Source organism: Ambystoma mexicanum, chromosome 3p (genome assembly GCF_040938575.1).
Source record: "Ambystoma mexicanum isolate Mex_15411 chromosome 3p, UKY_AmexF1_1, whole genome shotgun sequence".
Lineage (NCBI taxonomy): Eukaryota > Metazoa > Chordata > Amphibia > Caudata > Ambystomatidae > Ambystoma > Ambystoma mexicanum.
Window position 1 is genome coordinate 436,666,547 of NC_090925.1, and position 19,750 is coordinate 436,686,296.

General features: G+C 49.8%; 1 long non-coding RNA gene across 1 annotated transcript in view; it reads right to left on the minus strand.

The window, feature by feature from the left end:
• Nucleotides 1-638: 638 nt before the first annotated feature.
• The window catches only part of LOC138579550 (uncharacterized), a 74,077-nt gene continuing 54,965 nt past the window's right edge, over nucleotides 639-19,750 (minus strand). The window contains exon 2 of the long non-coding RNA XR_011304060.1: nucleotides 639-1,063. This is a non-coding gene — a long non-coding RNA (uncharacterized lncRNA). The remainder of the gene's footprint in view (nucleotides 1,064-19,750) is intronic.

A 19,750-nucleotide genomic window follows, 5' to 3' on the forward strand; every position in this document is an offset into this window, starting at 1 on the left:
TGGGTGTCTTGGCGGATCCGTCGCCACCCGTCTCCCTTGTGAGGGGCTTCATGGGCTCGCGTCCCAGCAGGGATGTTATTCGGTGGGAGTAGGAGGGGGTCCGCGCGGGTCTCCAGGTGCCTTACTGTCCTTTTGTAACTGTTAATATCTCCCGATCATCTTGCTGCTCTCTATTGCGGCTGCCGTGTAGAGCTGTGCATATTAACCCCAATTTTGCCGTCTTCAGCTTTGTGTGTTCTTTCAGAGTCCACTCAGATTTCAGACTGCAGAATGACTTCAAACGTGTTCCGCACCCAGCACTATGCAGCAGTAGAGGTTGTCAAGTAGGCACTGTGGTGAAATATAGTGGGAAAAGGCAGATTTGTCACCGATTTCCGGATCTTTGTAAATGGTACGCTGGAGCTAAGCACACAAGAGCCTCACGCCATGAGCTCCAGGCCACAACCTTTGCTGTAGCCTGGATGGTACACAGTTAAAAATGCCATGTCACAGTAAGGCATATCTGCATGGGTTGCACCAAAATGCCAATCTAACCACATAGGAACACGTATCATGCTTGCTTTATCATAGATGCCCAGAAAAATATACAATGCCAAAGTAAGGACTGGCTGCACCCAAATGCCAGTCTAGCCAGGTAATTACACTTATCACTCTTACTTTATTATAGATGCTCTGTCAAAATGTCATGCCACAGTAAGAAATTACTAGACGGGCTGCACACAAATGCCAGTCTAAACAGGTAATAACACTTATCATGCTTACTACATTATATATGCACAGAAAAATATGCCATGATGCAGTAGGAAATTACAAGTCAAGTCAAGGATACATGGGCGTAGGACATAGGGGAATTGGGGGGACAAATCCCCCCCACAATTTTAAGTGGGGGGATAATAGCTTTTATCCCCCCCCCAGAATGTGTGTCTCCAGCACCTTCACGTGTGTGTGTTTCATTCCTGTTTCATTCCTGCGGCAAGGTTGCATTGGCCCCTCGGTCTCTCGGCCCCTGGCTGGGCCGAAATCGTCCCTGGGCAGTGGGGGCCGGTTTCTGGCAAGCCTGGGCCTGTTTGAAAAAAAAAATAAAACGATTTGAAAAAAACCCATTATTTTGCAGATGAACTTAACTGGTCTGCTGTAAAATATTAGTTAGCACTTTAATGGTATCCACTACAGAATAATTGCTCATTTTACTATAGCCGATATGATAGCTCAGTGGGTTGAGCGCTGGCTGCTGAGATGTGTGTGTGATCTGCAGGTTTGAATCCCAGCAAGGCCATCTCAGCCTTTCATCCTTCTTAGGTCGATAAATGAGTACCAACACAGGTTGTGTGATATTGTATGCATATTTGTTCTATAAAAAAGAGCTTAAGCGTAAGTGCTATACAATAGCATATTATCATTTGGCCTTGGACGTCTGCTTGCATTCACAGTAATTTGACAATATGGATGTATACACACAGATATTAATGATACATATGGTGATCCATTCTTATATGGAATGTATATCACAACCATGTAAATCATAACCATATTTTTTGTAGTGTACTTAACAATGCTATTTGATGCCACTTCCTGTTTTGTCAAGGGGTGTCAAGGGGTGAAAGGTAGTGTTTCATCGCTTCCCGGGTTGTCACTTAGGGTGAGGTCAAATTATATCACTTCTGGTGATGTCATCAGAGGTCAAGGTGTTAAATGGGAAATCATATAGTGCCTTCTTTTGATGTATATTGGCCTAAGCCTAGTCGCTCTATGAAGAAAACCGCGTTGCAAAGTTCCGATTTTGGATCGACTTCGCTGCCATTTTAGAATCATCCGCCATTTTGATTTATGTTCGTACATTCTCTGTTCTAAAATGGTGGACTGTGTTTTCAACTTGCAACCAAACCTGTCGACCTTTGAGTTCTGTTAATGTTTAGACTGACCAAGAGCCGACTGTTTAGACTAGGTAAATGAGGCCTTGTACTGAGCATGAACTGTTGTCCCAGCATTGTCTGTGCTCGCAAGACTAATCCACGAATACACGTCTAAGACAATGAAGTGTAAATGCCAAGCGTGGACACAGGCCGAACTCAATTGTAACATAGTTGTAAAAGATGCTTGTTGTAGGATTTGTGAACATACACTGTCATCATTGTATAACCCCGGAAATAAAAAATCATATAATCCTTCTGCATGTTATTGTATAAACTGTATGTGAACTATGCACAAACTCTAGACCGCAGATTATTAACATGGGGCTGGACAATATTGTTGAGAAATGTATAAAAGTACGAATGTTTCTAATGTCCAGCACTCTCTCTCCTCTCTCTGACGGGCTGGTACTCATTGCGGGGTGTTGAGAGCCAGACAGCTATCTGTATCTATGTTTCTTTGTAAACAGCGCAGAATTAAAGATCTGTGAATCTTTATAGCCCGTGTTTGGTGTATTTCCTTTTTGTGGTACTCAGCCTCGATATTTGCTTGTTTTTACAGATGGCGCCCGAATAGGGACCCTCAAGATTGATGCCACCTCGTTGAAGTGTTGATGCGGCTATCGGACCGGGATCGGACGGTGAGAAAGGGGGCCCCTTCTTGGATGAGACGCGACAACTCAACAGTACTGCATGATCCGATCCCTGGACGGTGAGCTCGCGGTCTGAGACGGCATCTTGACGAGGGTCCATATATCGAGGCAGGCAGTTTTGCCAAAATCACCAACCACGAGGGTCCTTTGTTGTCCTTAGTAATCTGATCAGACCTCCCTTAGTTGTTTGATCAGGTGAGTCATGCCCTGATTCCTAAGTATCCTGATATTTGATTTGGTGCATTGTCCTCGCGAGTACAATTATTGACCAGGTAACACCAGTAATCTGATATGCCTGAGAAATTGTCTGCCTGTTTCAGGGCATTATTCCGCAGAAACAGACAATCTTTGTAATTTGGCTGTCCGGCACCACAGGAGGGTTCGCCGGCATGTACCATGTACTGTAAGCATGGCATTGGTAGTATAGTGTTTAATGATATTTGGCACAGACAAACTAGAAATGCTTCCGAACTTCAATGGCCAATAAATGGTAGCTTTGAGATTTCTCGCATAGAATATTTTGAATCTATATTGTTAAAGAAAAAAGCTAGACCTGCAGCGTTTGATGTATTACAAAATTGGAAGAAAGAAGCTATGCAGCAGCTTAAAAGTAGGGAGAAACATGCACGCCGACATATGTTGAATGCCGAGAAAGTGTTATTGTATGATCAACAAAAACAGTCAGTTAGAAATATGGATAGGGCTTTCCAACTTGGCATCCAGAAAATATACCCATCTAAAGATTTCCATGCGTCAGACAAATTAATTGACAAGCTTTTAAATGAATGAAGGCCTGACGCCACTGCGCCACCTCCTTATGTACCTATTCCTGTTGCTTTACCTCTTCCTGCTGCCGTTCCTCCTCCCGTAGTAATTCCTGTACCTCTTATTGTTCCTCCTATTGCTCCTCCGCCACCAACTATTGCTCCGCTTCCTATTGTTGTTCCTCCATCTGTACCTCCACCTTTGCCTGCTGCTGTGGGTTTGGTAGATTTGTCTTTTTCACCAGTGATAGCACCTTTGTTACCTAGTATGCAAGATTTGTCTACTCTTTCTCTTCCGAGTGGTTCTGTTCCGCTTGTAGTTGATAAGGGAGCGGAATCAAAAATTGTAACTCGTAATACAGTTTCTAAAGAAAGAAAACGAGAATTGAATGCATGGGCTAGACAGTGCATGGAGAAAGGTGAACAATCTGATGTTTTTGCTCCACTCTCTAATCTAGAAGGGTTTCCTGGGAAAACTGTTTTTATTGAAGGGTTGGGAATTCATGTATCCGTAATGTGGAACAGACTGAATGATGTAGATCATCCACAAGGGTTGAGGGTTCTGAATGTTTTAGCATATTCAAGAGATACTGCGGAGAAAGTATATGAGCACGTCGAGAGGGTTTTTGAGTATAGAAGGGAGTTAGAAAGGTTACGGAATGATGAAATAGATGGTGATAGTTTGGGTGCTATGTTTGTACAGAAATGGTTCCTTCCTCTTTGTAAATCGATGAGTGAAGAAACACGAATTTGCACAAAAGATGCACTTAGATGGATTTCAGCCATGTCGATATCCCCCGTAGAAGTATATGATACGTATAGTCAGTATACGCCAAAAATGCAGAGGAAAGTGATACAAGTTATGGTAGAATACCTGCAGGATGAATGCATAAAAAAAAGATTTGTTGTCCCGCAGAATTATTGAATATCTATAAGAGAGCTTTTTCGTCTGACACTTCTTCAGTTGCTTTAGTGCTCGATTTAGCTCTGTTGCTCAGTAAGCGTTCGGAGTTGCCTACTTCTCAGTTGCCTATGAGAGAGGTTCCTCCGACATTTGTCCCTAAAGTTGAGGTTCCGGCTAACACTGCAACGGGTGTGGCTGCCTATGACATTGATGCACATTATGTATCGCAGTTTGTTCACGTCCCGTTCTCAAGACAGGAGGTGAATACTATTAGACAATCTATCCCAGATATCAGGAAGAATCTGACAGGGTTTTATAAAGAAATAGAATCTGTCTTGCAGTCGTCAGTATTCACTTTGGGTGATATAGATTTGTTGTTTCCTGTGCTCCTACTTGCCGATTTGTGGAAACAGATTAGGACAGTAGACGATGTACCAGGGTTAGGGGACACATGGGATAATTTGGCTACACAAGATAGAGATAGACCAGCTGGTGAGAGACCACCACAGGTAATACTGACTTTGCCTGATAGAATAGTGACAAAACTGAAAGCCTTAATTCCTGAGAAAAGGATTGTTTGGGACAAACTTACTGCTTGTGTCCAAGGAAAATCTGAGGGTGCTACCGAATTCTTTAATCGGTTTGAACAAGTATTTTCAGATTTTAGTGGACAAGATTTAAGCACAGAGTCTGGAAAACGATTATTTGTGGACACATTTGTGCGTGGATTTTTACCTGACATCCAGTCACAAATTATGACTTCTGAGAGCGCTTGGCAAGCTAAATCTCAGTCTGAAGTGTTGCATATGGCTCAGTATTACAACAAACTGTTAGAGGTCCTAGAGGGGGTAGTATACAGTTTAGGGGTCAGTATGTTCCACAAGGTAATGTACCATTGGTTCTTGTACACGCAAACCAATGTGCTTATTGCAGACAAGAGGGTCATTGGCGAGCACAATGCCCGATCCTCCAGCAGAGGTCGAATGACACATTTGGTATAATGGGTAGATGATCCAGAGGCTGCTATGGGGTAGGGGGTCCTGCTAGAAGCCAGTTTTCTCAGAATCCTCAGTCCTTTTCGCAAGACAATCAGCCACTGAGTATGGATAAAAGAAATATTTTTGATCATCCTTCCACTGCTTATCTCTCTGAAGATCTTCCCTTTGATGATATATTGTTTCACTAGGATTGCCCGAAGCAGGGTTTGGAACCGATGCCTATTCCCATTAATCAGAAAGGTCCCTACGTTGAAATGATAGTGGGAAATAGGAAACATCTATTTTTGATAGATACAGGAGCACAGAAGTGTTCCATTGACCATTCACGAGTTCCAGACATTCAACTGTCAGGGCAAACTAATGTTTCTGTAGGGTTTTCTGGTACGCCAGTGGTTAGTCAGGTTTCTCTGCCGGTACCGATTTCACTGGGTCCATTTACAGACAACTGTCCGTTTCTTTTGACATCTAGCTATGGTGAGAACAGGCTGCGGTTGAATCTGTTGATGGAATTAAATGCGGTAATTCATTGTTCTTTGGATTGGGTTCATTTGACGATTTCACCACAGCAATTTTCTGCCTCACAGTTTCTGACTAGACCTTTTCCGCCGGAATTTAGTGACGTTCCGGAGTGTTTATGGGCGATTGATGACAATGATGTTGGTGTTTTACAGATTGAGCCTGTTAAAATCATTTTGAAACTTGGAGTAAAGTTGCCACATATTCCACAGTATAACATTTCGATTGATGGTGAGCAAGCTTTGAAGTGTATAGTTTCTGATTTTGTTGCCCGTGAGGTAATTGAAGAAATTGCAGGTAGCTTGTGCAATAGTCCGATTTTACCGGTGTATAAGAAAGGAGATAATGCAATTCCTTTCCGTTTTATTATTGATTTACGCGCTATCAACAAGATTGTTGCTCCATAATTTCCAATTGTGCCTGATGTAACAACGATATTAACGATGATTCCAGCTTCTGCTACTCATTTTAGTCTTGTAGATCTTAAGAATGCCTTCTTTAGCATTCCTATAAACAAGAATAGCAGATACCTATTCGCCTTCACCCTAGGGGGACTCTCGTTTACATTCACCCGTGCGCCGCAAGGGTACACGGAAAGTCCAAGCATTTACAGTAGGGCTTTGAAAGAGCAGCTCGATACACTTGAGTTGCCTGCTACTTGTACATTGCTTCAGTATGTCGACGACCTTCTTTTAGCTGCAGACTCAGAAAGTGCTTGCAAGGCGGGCACTGTGTTGTTGCTTATTCATCTAGCAAAGCATGGACATAAAGCTTCACTGAAAAAGTTTCAATATTGTCGACAGGAGGTCGCCTATTTAGGCTATCTCCTGTCAAAGGAGGGAAGAAGATTGATGCCTGAACGGATTAAAATCATTTCTAGCATGTCTGTCCCAAATACACAGAAGGAAGTCAGAGCCTTGATAGGAATGGCTTCTTACTGTAGGCAGTGGATCCCAAACTTTTCACTAGTGATCAAACCAATGTTGGCTTTGACAAAGAAGGGTATTTCTTTGCCATTGCCATGGAACTTGGAACGCCAGAAAGCTTTTGATTTGCTCAAGACTGCACTGTGTTCAGCACCAGTTTTGGGCACACCAAATTACAAAAAGGCCTTCGATTTGTATGTGCATGAACGTGATGGATGTGCTTTGGCTGTACTAACGCAGAAACATGGGGGGAAGAATAGGCAGTGCGGTTACTTTTCCTCCACCCTTGATCCTGTAGCATGCGCTTTGCCGAGATGTCTTAGAGCTTTCGCTGCTGCGCTCTGTAAAACAGAGCGAGGGTATGGTCCTAGGCTATGCTTTAACCTTGTTGGTACCTCACTCTGTAGACGTTCTATTAAATAGGACGCAAACACAACATCTCACCTCCGCATGATTAACGAGATACAAATTGATCTTGTTTGCACCGCATATTAAAATTAAGAGGGGTTGTGTATTGAATCGGCTGAATTATTACCCCTTCCGCAAGATATTGCTTGCAGTGACGAAATGTCACATGACTGCCTTTATACCACAGAGCAAGAAACTAAAGGCAGGATTGATTTGAAAGACACACCTTTGAACGATCCACAAGGGGAGCTGTTTTGCGATGGCTCTTGCTTCAAACTTCCGGATGGTACATCCACTGCTGCTTATGCCATCCCTACAATAAGCACGATTGTGGAGACCAAAGGAATTGCGCATAACTCCGCGCAGGCCGCAGAGATTTTTGCATTGACTTAAGCTTGTGAACTTTCCGAAGGGCTTAGAGTAAACATATATACTGATAGTCAGTATGCTTTTGGGCTAGTTCACAACTTCGGTAGACTTTGGGCAGAACAAGGTTTCTTGACCTCACATGGAACGAAGATCCAATACGACACCTTGATTGTTCAGTTACTCTCAGCGCATGCACTTCCCACTTAGCTAGCAATCATGAAGTGCACGGCTTATCAGAAAATTACAGACGATGTAGGAAAAGGGAATGCTTTCGCTGACCAGATAGCCAAACAAACTGCTACTGATCTCTATTCAGATATGTAGACTACAAGGGAAGCCACAAATGTCTGTACGATAGATGAAGGTATTGATCCTATAAAGAATATCCAAGCCGATGCCACTCTAGAGGAAACTAAGCATTGGGCTGAGGGCTTGGCTAGGTTGGATGATGATGGGTGTTGGGTGGATAACTTGGAGGGAAAATGGATGCTGCCAGATGAATACATCACTATGATGGTTTCAATGGCTCATGGTCCCACTCACATATGTGAAAATTTGCAAAATGTTAGAAACTGTCTGGGTAAATATTAACATCCTGAAAACTGCTGAGTGTTTGTCCAGAGTTGTATGGTCTGTCTACAGCAAAATATGGGGAAAAGCACATCAACACCAACGGGTAGTTTTGGTCCATCCTCTGTCCCTTTCGAAGTGATTCACTTTGACTTTATTGAAGTGGAGCGTTTCAAGAATTTGAAATATGTCCTGGTTGTTATTTGTGCCTTCAGTAAATGGGTTGAAGCCTTCCCTGTAAAAGATGCCACAGCAATGACGACGGCGGAAAACATGCTTAAGGAATCTTTTCCTAGGTTTGGTTTGCCGAGGGTCATCTGGTCAGACAATGGTCCACATTTTATCGCTGCTGTAATTCTACAAATATGTGCGGGATTACAGATCGATAAACGGTTCCATTCGGCCAGATATGCTCAGAGTGCTGGATTGGTAGAACGGCATAATGGAATCTTGAAGAACAAGCTCTCTAAGACGTGTGCCGGCACCAATTTGAAGTGGCCGGACGCCTTACCAATAGTGTTACTCTCTATGCGCACAACCCCACAGACTAGGACTGGGCTCTCCCCATATGAGGTGGTAATGGGCAGGCCAGCTAACATTTTGAATCTTCCTAAACCTAGGGCTTTGAGGGTTATAGAGCATGTACTTCTTTCTGAATATTGTGAGCAGTTAACTCAAAATTTGTATTTGATTCATCAACAGGTGCGAGAAGCCCTGCCAGCCAAATACGAGGGGCCAGGTCACAGCATCAGACCTGGCGAGTGGCTAACTAAAGCATTTGAGAGAGCATCCTGTCTCGCACTGAGGTGGAGAGGGCCGCCTCAGGACCTGTTGGCCACACAGACTGCCGTACGAGTGACTGGAAAGAAACACTGGATCCACGCTTCGCATGTCAAGAGGATACCTTTCCCTTTGCCACACGACGGAGAAGATAACGAGAAACTTACTTGCTCTGCTCCCAGCGATCATTCAGCATTGAGCAATACTGAGAGTGCTTCTGAGACACTCCCTTAGCCCGCGGGGCCTGGGGAAACTGTTGCTTCGTCTTCACACTCTCCTGCAGATCCATTTGCAACTTTGTCTGGTTCTGCTGCAAATTCATCACTTCCATCCATCAGGACGTGCTGTTCGCAGATCACACAGTACCAGGAGTCACAAGGTACAATCTGCGTCCACGGAGCTAGACTTACTGCACGGTTCGGCTGTGCCCAAAGGAAAATAAACATAGGGCTTATTCTTCGCCCCATATTTTGCATCTGAAGGAAAATAGGCGGCTGGGGATAGGGAAAGACTAAGAAAATGCCTGATCAGGAGATCACCAGCAAACGGACTACGGAGTTTTCGCTTCAAAGGAACAATGCCTGTTATAGACCCTACTCGTGCGGCACAAACAGTCGCATGTGTGGCCAACAATGACAATGGACGATCAAATACATTGTCATTTAAAACATGTTGTTATCTTGTAATTGCGTTAACCAGTTTCACAATATTAGCTGCCTTAGGATTTTGGTATATGGAGGAAGTATGCCCACTTGAAACATTCTTGCCTACTGAAAATGTTTCTACTGTATCTACACCTTTCGTGTACCTGCAAACTCTATCTCCTAGAGACTCTCAACATAGACAGAGCTATAGCTATCCTAACAATACATTACTGCTTATAATGAACACAACTCATGCCATTTTGAATAGGACTAACTGTTGGATCTGCTCCCATTTGCCGCAACATGGCAAAAAAAGGGTTGGGCTGGTATATTCACCCTTTGCCTTTAACTACTGCATGTTATGCTTCTCTACGGGCACTATTCTTTGGCCGATGGAATGATAGCATCTCGGGGAACTTTGATGGGACGAATTTGAACAAATTGGAAAGGCGAGTCCTAAGCCTTTGGGATGCTCACTCTTTGCAAATAGGAGCAAGCTTACAGGCCGATTCATGGAATTAATGTGCGCCGAAAATTCCGGCGCAGAGGTGCCAAAACGTGCGATTCACAGTAAAAGTGCGAAAATCGCAGTGTAACTGCAGAAATCGCAGGGAAACCAGCGCACATCGATTCATGGAAGTCCGTGCGCGAGAAAAATATTGGATGTGCGCTGAAAAAGTGCGCGGCGCACGCCGGCGCACAGGTCATCCAAAGGCGTGCGCCACGGCCGCTGCTAAATCGCACATAGCGCGGCACACATTACAAAAGTAGGCGGAACACGGGGCGTAACACTCGGAATGGGGTACAACGGGTGAAAATATGGGCGTCACGGGGGAAGTACAGGAGGCAAGTGCGCGGAACGCCCACATGCTCGCCTACAACTCGTATTCATGGAATCGAATAGGGCAAACCAGCGCACGGTCAAAGACGCGCACAGGACCAAACAAGTACGTCACAAGAAAGCAGGTGGTAGTGTCCCTGCGCCTGAAATAAATGTGCGCCAAAATGTGCGCTAACAAAAAGCACCCATATACAGCTATGATGAATGATCCATACAGTGGCCCTCTAGGACAAATGAGGTGCAAAGGGGTACCGACAAACACGGACACCCGCTGTGTGAAAAATAGCGTGTGCGTGTATTACGGGGTTCGCGGGAAGTTCCACACGCGATTGGCCTGGGCACGTGTATTCCGGGGTGCGCGTGAAGTTTCCCACGCGAATTAGCAGGGTACGTGTATTTCGGTGTGCGCGTGAAGTTCCACACGCAATTTCATCAGGGTACGTGTACTCCGGGTGCGCGGCAGATTCCACAAGCGAATCCAGCAGCCTACGTGTATTTCGGGGGTGCCGGGGAGTCCCACACGTGAATTGGCCGTGTGGGTCCTCCCAGCTGTTCCCTATACACCCTGCACGGCCCCTGCAGGTGGCCCACACCACAGGGGACTACCCTGCACCCCTGCACATGTCCCGCAGGCAGCCCATCCACAATGGCCATGCCCCCCAGCCAACCCACATGTCACCTTGCACTACTGCCCACCAACGCATGTCTCCCAGCACCCCCACACCCCAGCACTGTAGGGCACCCTCCACCAGGCCCCCACTCCTGTCTCCCTGCACCCCAACACCCCGGCATCCAGGGGCACCCTCCACCAGGCCCCCGCTCCTGTCTCCCTGCACCCCCACCCCCACCCCCCAGCTCTGTAGGGCACCCTCCACCAGGCCACCACTCCTGTCTCCCTGCACCCCCACCCCCCAGCACTGTAAGGCACCCTCCACCAGGCCCCCACTCCTGTCTCCCAGCACCCCCAGCACTGTAGGGCACCCTCCACCAGGCCCCCACTCCTGTCCCCCTGCACCCCCACCCCCCAGCAGTGCAGGGCACCCTCCATCAGGCCCCCACTCCTCTCTCCCTGCACCCCCACCCCCTGCATCCAGGGGCACCCTCCACCAGGCCCCCACTCCTGTCTCCCTGCACCCCCACCCCCCAGCACTGTAGGGCACCCTCCACCAGGCCACCACTCCTGTCTCCCTGCACCCCCACCCCCCAGCACTGTAGGGCACCCTCCACCAGGCCCCCACTACTGTCTCCCAGCACCCCCAGCACTGTAGGGCACCCTCCACCAGGCCCCCACTCCTGTCTCCCAGCACCCCCACCCCCCAGCACTGTAGGGCACCCTCCACCAGGCCCCCACTCCTGTCCCCCTGCACCCCCACCCCGCAGCAGTGCAGGGCACCCTCCACCAGGCCCCCACTCATGTCCCCCTGCACCCCCACCCCCAGCACTGTAGGGCACCCTCTACCAGGCCCCCACTCCTGTCTCCCAGCACCCCCACCCCCCTGCACTGTAGGGCACCCTCCACCAGGCCCCCACTCCTGTCTCCCTGCACCCCCACCCCCCTGCATCCAGGGGCACCCTCCACCAGGCCCCCACTCATGTCCCCCTGCACCCCCACCCCCCAGCACTGTAGGGCACCCTCCACCAGGCCCCCACTCCTGTCTCCCAGCACCCCACCCCCACAGCAGTGCAGGGCACCCACCACCAGGCCCCCACTCCTGTCCCCCTCCACCCCCACCCCCCTACATCCAGGGGCACCCTCCACCAGGCCCCCACTCATGTCTCCCTGCACCCCCACCCCCCAGCACTGTAGGGCACCCTCCACCAGGCCCCCACTCCTGTCCCCCTGCACCCCCAAGGGAATCATCAGCTCAGTATATGCCAACTATCCAGGGTCCACCCACGACAGCTTCATTTACAGGATGTCAACCCTAAACCGGGACATGGAAGCTGGGCGGCATGGCGATGCATGGCCGCTTGGTGAGTAGAAATACCACAGCACACGCATGCATGACAGATACAGAGTAATGTCAATACCCCACTAATGATCCCCATCACCACCTCCCCAGGGGACAGTGCCTACCCTCTGAGCACACACATAATGACGCCAATTCGGAACCCCATCACGCCTCCCGAGGTAAGATACAACACAGCCCATATTGCAACACGGGGCATAGTGGAGCGCACATTCGAAGTGCTCAAGTCAGGCTTTCGCTCCCTTGACCGTTCTGGTGGGCAGCTGTTATACGCTCCCCCAGTAGTGTGCAGGATCATAGTGGCAGCATGTGTCCTGCACAATGTTGCAACACGCCGGGGCCTGGCTGTGGACATGGTGGTGCCCCCACATCCCCAACCACTTGCACGACCGCTGCGCATGGGAGGGGAAAGGGCACGGGGTGAGGCAGCCCATACGCAGCTGGTGGCTAATTACTTCACATAGAAAGCACACCCCTGTGGAGTGCACACAGCCCTGGCACATACCATCTGACAATCAATGATGACTCAATCTGACAATTCTGATGAATTAAGGGACAGTCAACTGTCAGAACCATAGCAGCCTGAGATTGTTCATCTGGAAGTGTCACAATGTGTGCATCCCTACCTACACAAACACCACCAATGCAGTGTCATCAAAAGACACACTTCCATGCAGAAAAAATGAATACCCACTTGCAAAATACAACATGAGAACAGTGGCATGTCACCCAACCCCTCCCCGGCACGGCCACACAACACACCATGGCATGTCATGCAATGTGAGAGCAAACAAATTAATCCCCACAACATGAACCAAGTGTCACCAACTACAGTGTCCCTAATGGAAACTGGCCACACATGAAATGCTCACAGTAATGCAGGACCAACAACACACATTACCAAATACTTACCAATAATACCAATCACCTGCACAACCTCCAACCTACCATAAACATGACAGTACGGACTTAAAAAATTGGTAGCCTCACTACCTGATAATGCCAGCACTTCGAACACTTCCAACTATACAGTGTTAGCATCACGCAAAAGTGTAGGTGCACTGCTTACACCATGGACTCCAGTTCCAAAGTAGACCGCCTTGTGAAGACATGAGAAATGGACCTGCAAATTAGGAGGATGAGATGGATGCAGAGGCACATATCAATACACCATGCAGTGTACAATACAACAACAATATGTACTAGGAATGCATACACAGTATTGACTACAGACTGCCCACACATCAAATGGGAGTCTAACGTCACCGTGTAAGTCAATGTCACTTGGGCATACCCTTTGCAAGCCCATGGAAACGGGAAGCAGGAGGGGTGTGTGTCACACAAACCCAAGCATCTGACCCAAATTCAGGGCAAGCCTGCATGTGCCTAGCCACAATACAGTGTATGCCCACGGGAGCCACACAAGGCAACACACTGTCCAAAAAATCAAGAATCAAAAAAAAAAAATAAAAAAAAAAAATACAAAATAAAAAATGGCCATGAATGGGCCCGGGGGGGGGAGGCCACCCAGGAGGTCCGAGGACAGGGTACACCCTAAAACCCACCTGTGTGGATCTTGCGGAAAAAAAACACCTCCATGGGCTCATGGCCTGCACGACTACCCTATTGTGGGAGAATCGCTGCTGTCGCTCTCCTCACCCTCTGCAGCTGCATCAGGAGGTGGTGGCACTATGGGAGGCAGCCCACGCAAAGCCCTAGTCTAGTCCTCCATGGCAGCAAGCATGCGGGTGTGGAAGGTCTGGTTCTGGAGGATAATTGTGCGGAGGTCCCCATGCAACAACTCACAGGATGCCCGGACCTCCTCCCTAGTTGCCTGTATCTCAGCTGAGAGCGTACGTGTGAGCCGCTCCAGCTGCTGTTCTGTCCTCGTGTTAGCTGAAGCCTGAAGCTCAACCAGAGTTGCCCTGAGCTGACGGAGTTCCACCCTCAGGGCTTCCCTGTGGCCCTGGGACTCAATAGAAATGGCTTCCCGCAGAGTCTCCAGTGCAGCCCGCCTGTCCCTGTTGGATGCCAACATGTCCTCCCTGTGTGACTGGCTAATGGAGTCTGTTGCCTGCTGTAGTTGTTCAATTAGCCTTTCTTGGGGGACAATGGAAGTGGCCACCCTATCCATGGCCTGAGCCATCATCTCAGTTGATGCTGCCTGTTGGTTTGCCATACCGTACATGGATTGCTCCCATGCGGTATTGCCAGGTGGCGTACGGCCACCGCGTCGGCGGGCACCACACCTGTCTGGGGCAAGGCGAACTGCGCCTTGCTGTGCCGGCACTGCCTGAGGCTGCAGGACTGCATTCCCCCTCTGATCTGCTGGCCCAGGAACAGGATCAGATGTAGCGGAGTGTGACCCTGCATCCATAACCACCAAAGGCGGACCTACCAACACTGACATCCCCATTGAGTTTAGTTTAGTTTAGTTTATTTATTTGTACCGCGCACCGAACCCTGGGGTAGCTGGGCGCCGGAGACTTAAAAACAGTTACAGCATGGCAAAAATATACAGTACAGATTGTGAAAAAACAACAACGGCTTAGTAGACCGGGTTACAGGTGGTCAACAAAGGCAAGCAGAGAGAAAGTGCATTAAACGGCATTTTTGTTGGAAAGCCATGTTTTTGTTTTGGCTCTAAAAGTCCAAAATGAGGGTTCTGCTCTATTGAGGGTTCTACCCCTGGTGCAGGTGGGTTGGACAGTACAGAATCCCTCCCAGAAACACTTACCTGCGACGGCACATAGGTCTCATCATCCGAATCGACACCTGAATAGAGCTCGGGGGAGGTGCACCCAAAGACACCCCTTGAGATGACGGTCTGCAGCAAGTGTGGGTTCTCACCCACCACCACACCACGTCCCTCACTGGTGCCCGGTCGGGCCTGAGACCCCTCCTGGGTCTGCACCATCTCCACAACCCCAGCAGTATCAAGTGCGTCATCCCCTGCAAAGACATGAAAGAAAAGAAATGGGAACAGGCATTAGCACCATGGAACACAATTAGGGCTGAGAAGCAACAGAAACAGTACTTCATTGACACATGTCCCACATGACTATAACCCTCCCATACATGCACTGTCACTGCGTATGAAGGGGAGGCAAATGGCACACATTGATGACACCAAGATGGAAGACCAACACATTTGCTGCATGCTGCCTAGCAGTGCCATCACACATTGGCCTGTGATTGGCATGTCCAATACACATGCATGACACATGCCATCACACAGATGGCATGTACCCTAGCCATGTCACACATGTGACAATAGGACTGAGAAATGCCTAGTGAAAGTGGTGGAATGCCGACAATCAGCCTGAATGAACACAGAATAACATGCAACTATGTTGTGGCAAGATGACACTTCAAGGGCAACTGGCGTGAGGTTGGGCTGAATGTCTACTGTTGCCAGAAGGGATATTGCAACACCCAAATCCTGGTGCGCAGAATGTATTGGATGAAGCACATGGGTGACCCAAACCACTCAGGCACACACCCCCTCACCTGGCACTCAATCAGAAGCACTCACACACACACCATGCACATGGATGACACACACATGCATGTGCACTCACCGGACAATGCCTCGTAATCTGGCAGGTCTCCCACGCCTTGGATCTGTTCCTCCATGACGTAGGTCCCAGCAACATACTCATGTGGAGTGAGTTCTATGTCCTCTGCCGGAGACCCACCTCCAGTCACTAGAGTTGCGGCATGACTTGAGGCCAGCTTTTTCTTTGCCCTGCGCTTAAGGTAATTCCAACGCTTGTAGCAATCATTAGCTGTGCGCCTCACGAATCCAAGGGCACTTATGAGTTCCGCAATGATCTGCCAGTGTGCCTGACGTTGTGCAGGTGTGGTCTTGCATCCTGCAGTAATCACCATTTCGCTGTCGTGTGCGGACACATACTCCACAAGTGCATCAAGTTCGGCCTGATTGAAGCTGGGCTTCCTTGGTGGGCCGGACTGTGTAGCCGTGTCTGGGGCATCAGCCTGTACTGGACGAGCACTCTTCCTCTTCCGCTTGGAAGGTGGTGGTGATACTGAGTGTCCTACGCCGCTCTGGACACTAGGGGCAAGAGCCCCGGTGGACTGTGGGCTAGGAGTGTGGGAATGAACACTCACCATGGGACTTGGTGCAGGCATTAGCTGAAGTGTGATGTAGTCAGGGGAACGTCAGCAGGATAGACTAGGACCGACACTGTCCTGGCTGGGAGACTCAGAGCTGGGGTGGATGGAGCCGCAGCTGCCCCTGCAGCCTCCCCACCCTGCCTACTCGGGGCAGCAGATGACATAGCTGCCCCTGATCCACGTGGGCTGGTGACACCAACGTGCACTGCCACACGTGGCCTAGACCTGCTGACCTGGAAGTCATCCATGGAGTCACCCTGTGCCAGGTCTGGTGCCACAATGGGCTGGTCCAACAAGGGCTGAGCAGGGATGGTGTCAGCCACGTTACCCTCAACCAGGGGGGGGGGTCCCTGACTGTTCACCCACACATGGGGGGCTAGGGGCACCCTGCAAGTCTTGGCCACGTCCCCTACCGTATCCACCATGGCCACCTCTTGTGGCTCGCCCACCTTTGCCACCCTTACCGCGTGCTCGCCTCCCAACCATGGCACTGATGTTGTTGTGCGTATGGGAGTTGCAGTAAACTATAGTCCTGGGAAATTGGGGGTCAAAGGGGTAGGGCACTAGATGGAATTCGTACCCTAGTGCTCTTGCAAGGCTGTATATGACCCCTGGGGGAAGATGATGGGTCACACAATGCACAGGCACCCCGAAAAAGGGAGATAATGTGCACGCAACCCCTCCTAGACCACATGCGTGGAAAAAAAAACCTGCACTATGCTGTGGCACCCAGAAACACAAAAATGAACGTATGCGTGTCACACGCAGCCTAGACTGACCTCTGAAGGGGTAGGCAACACACGGGCAAGCACAGATGTCAAATATGTGCGCGACTCACCGTCTGCCAGGAAATATCGCGTGAAAAATACACGCGTGTGCGCGTTGGCAACACCCCTGCCAAAAGAAGAATTGTACGCTGTCTGAGGAGACAGGACAAAAGGAGAAGTGAAAGCTGTTTGAGGAAACAGGCCCAGGAAAAAGACAAGAGAAAAAGCTGTCAGAGGTAACAGGGAGTACGAACTTGGAACGCCGTGAAGTAAATCGCGTGTGAACCGACAAGAAGTACAGATTTCACCCACTCGCTCTCCACGAAAAGCACGTACAAGGAAATGGCGTTCTACACGTACCTTTTAAAGATGCCCACACGTCCAGCGTCACTTCCGCGTGTACGCGCTAAGGCCCCATCCTACAATTACACGAGCTGACACTCTGACGTGCAGTCATTGGATGTGTAACATTCACCCGTGTACAGGGAAACGCCCGCGCACGCACGTCACAGACGCGCATACGCGCTGGTGGCCTTTGGGCCAATGAATTCACCTACGTGTGCTGATGCGCTTACGCGCTAAGGCCCTTTCCTCGAATTACACGCAGATGTGCTGGATTTTCACGTGCCAAATCACTCTGTATCAAGCTGGCCACGCGTAAGCACACGGAACACCACGCTCCTGCCCAGAAGGCCGAATTACTGCCCCCCAGAGCCCCGAGCACGCTCCCACCTGCCATCTGCTGCTGCCTGATTGCCTGCTGCCCACGTGCCCTGCCATTTGCTGCCTGCACATCAGCCAGGGGTGCTGTTGCTGTGACCACCCCTGCTGGAACCAAAGACTCCCGACTGGGATTCCATCGCTCCACAGACCAGCCCCAGGACCCAGTTGCCCACCCACTCCTGCCTCTGGGGTTGTCATGTCGGGCACTGCAACATCTGGCACCACTGACAACCCCCGGCCAGAGAGGCAGAGGGGCACCAGCTTCACTGCCACCGAAAGTTGGTGTCCTGGTGGAGCAAGTCCTGGGGCAGTATGATGCCCTCTTCGGAAGTTTGTGCGCCGACAAGGACATTGTGACTGCCATCAACACGGAGGGGGTGGCAGTCCGACTATTCCATCATGTCAAGAAGCGCTGGGAGGACTTCAGGTCCACGACCCTCAACAAGGCCCGACGCCTCTTGAAGGCAGCGGATGCTGAGGGGCGCCGGGGCCACTTGTCGGACGATTAGACGAGGGACCTGGAACGCATATCCCCAGCGCTCCACGTCCAGGTCCTTGAGAGGCAGACCCGTCTGGAGTCGAGCGGTAAGTGTACATGCATCATGATTGTGTGCTGTGCGTGTGGTGATGTGCCAGTAGTGTGCAGGTTGCACATGTGTTTTTATGGTGCCATGGTGCCAAGTATGGGGGGGTGTACAGGGCCGTGAGGCTAACACATGCGAGGGCAGTCATGTGTGAGACATGGATGGTGCTTGTGTGTGTAGGCTTGCATGCCAAATGCAGTTGTGTGGGCACAAGTTTGGATGAATGTGTATGTAAGTAGGCATGTTCGTGATGTCACACATGGATGTTGTTTTCAGCTGCATGTATCAGCACTGTGTACATGTGCATTTGTGTGTATTTGACAAGGGTGCAACAGTGATGCAACATGGATGCATGTGACAGCGGGATGTGGAAGCCTGATTGGCAGATGTGACATGGATGCCAATCTGAACACTGCCACAGTTGGCAGAGGTGTACACATGCATGCAAGTGTGGTGGTGTGTGTGCATGTGTAGTGCACTTCCTGTGTTGCATGTGATGTCTGGCTCACCTTTGCCTGCTCATGCTGTTATATGTGTATGGATGGTGCTGGCTGTTGCGATATGGCTGTGGTATGGCTCATGTGTGCGAGTTGAAATGACATGTGTGTTGGCGATTGTGATGCCATGTCTGAGGTTTGCCAATGCCACTCATGTACAACTGTCATGTGTGTATGTGTCCATTGTACAGTGCCCTGATGCCTGTGTTTTATTTCTCCCTGTCTGCAGCGTCAACTGATGAAGAGGGCGGAGAAGGTGCTGTGGAGCACAGCGGCGGGGATCGCACCGCCAGCCGGAGACGCAAGGCCTGGCTCCCCTCCCAGGTTGTGATCTCGTCGGGGAGTGAGGAGTCCGGTGCCGCGTCCCAGGCCGCAGCTGCCGGGGGGAGGTCCAAGAGGCGGAGGTCGGAGTTGGACTCCTCGGCAGCAGAAGGGGCAGCTGGGACCCCACAGGGCCCAACGGGGGAAGATGGCACGGAGTCATCCAGGTTGGTGGGGGGTTTGGTGGAGGAGGAGGTCGTGCAAGCGACAGAGACGGGGTCTGGAGGTGGGGATTCCACTGGTGCTAGTGGTGCAGTACAGGACCAGGGACAGGAGGCAGCACAGGCCGCCGCGGAGGTGCCTGTGTGCAATCCTGTCCCTGATCCTGTCACTGCATCATCTTGCACCAGCAGGGATGCCTACGTCCAGACCCGTTTTCAGGCAGGGGATGAGCTCACAACAACTGGCCTTCCTCTGCCTGCGGACGTGGCTATCCAGGTATGGGTTGAGCCTGTCCTGACTGGTGTG